Genomic DNA, 1,707 nt, shown 5'->3' with positions numbered 1-1,707 from the left:
CATAAAAAGGGAACAAAGTGAGAGGATCAAGTCTATAGAATTAATCAAGCGTTTCATAAGTGCAAAGTCTATACAAAAGTTAAGTATTTCATAGTACTTTGTTTGATTTTAAAAAACAAATTTCACAATAGGTAGATTTGACGTTTCCGCCATATGATAAGAAACAAAGGCTACTAGTGGATAGAAGACTATCAACGTTAAACGACATCGTACTGGACCATTCTAATATCGTCAGCTATGTGGCTCTACTGTGATGCGCTGTTAAAAATAGAGGTGGATATAAGAGATAAATTCTGACCTAGAGTTTCTGAGCCCATGTTTGGAGAGGCACGCGGGGGAGGGATCAAAGCGGAGACTAGGAGAACCAGCCTCACCACTGCAGCACCTCCACACATGCACAAGAGCTCGATAGGGTAGGGGACAGCGGGAAAGAAAAATTGTTGGCCCTATAAGGCGACACCTACAAAATTCGTAGCAAACAAGCGACTACCGAAGCGCCCACCAGCAGCAGGATGAGTAAAACGGAGGTAGAGTACGAAAAAATCCCAATGTAAAAAATGAATTGAGGTATAAGAGAAGAGTTAGGCAAAGGCCTTTAAATGTCCTGCGTAGTGGGCGGGAAAAAGGAAGCAGAGTAAAATTTTTAAAAACTAGCCAGACCACGATAATTGTATGACACCTGAGCATGTTGGTTAAACACCGAATTCTCTAGTTTAGCGTTTAGACACAATATAAATAGGAACGTACGAAGATTTCTTTAGCTGATGCAAATATCTTCGATTTGAATCAAAGACTCTGCCATTTGTTACGGACTTTTACTTATGTTATATGAATCATCGAATAACCATGTTTATTCGGCTATATAGGATTCGTTCGATTATACAGGAGCGTTTATATTGTAAAGTGAACACTAAGGAAACAATAGGATCCAATGCGGTTGCTATCGTCATGATAACGTTGAAAAGCGTTAGCCTTATCCTCCAACAGACGTAACGAGATCATGGATGGCCAACAGATCTATCTGCATCTGACCCATTCTCTATCAAACTTGCTCGCCTATAGACGCCATATTTTTATATGTTCGTCTATGGGAATTCGCAGCGCATGGTAGCACCGTTAAAATTTTGGCTGATAAAACAGCTATCTGGAGTCGCTAGTTTAAGTCTTGTCATAGAGATTTACTACAGCCCGGTTTAACATTTGCTTAAAGCACCCTACAACTGAGTTTCTGCCTTGGAAGTGGCTCCCTTACTAATAGCGAAACAAACACCGAATGTCGAAGCTTATATCGGGTTTGCCAACGACGAAAAACCAACCAAGCAATGGAAGTTACCGCAGATATTGATCTCGGAATGTTTTTAAACGCCATCTCCCATTTTCCTTTTCTCAGCCCATATCAAAATTGTTCTTCTTTAGGTTTCTGAATCTCTATCGCGAGACATTTTTCTTTCTATTAAAAGATCTGATGCACATTCTCTATGCGAATTTTCCCACCCTGCCAACATGCAGATTTAACTTTAACTTATTAAAAATTGTCACTTGGTTAGCAACTGATTCCTGTGACTCTCAAGCGATTAAGCTTTTTTCCCAATTGTTCCTGGGTGGAATCCTTCGCCTGCTAGGCTGAAGAAAGGGTTACAGAACTACTCGCAGCAGCTCGCTTGCGCCGACGGCTTCGACGCCGCACGGTCGACCGCTATGCATTAT

Source organism: Varroa destructor, unplaced genomic scaffold, assembly GCF_002443255.2.
Source record: "Varroa destructor unplaced genomic scaffold, Vdes_3.0 BEIS01000004.1, whole genome shotgun sequence".
NCBI classification, from domain to species: Eukaryota; Metazoa; Arthropoda; class Arachnida; order Mesostigmata; family Varroidae; genus Varroa; species Varroa destructor.
Note: the sequence above shows the minus strand (reverse complement) of the source record.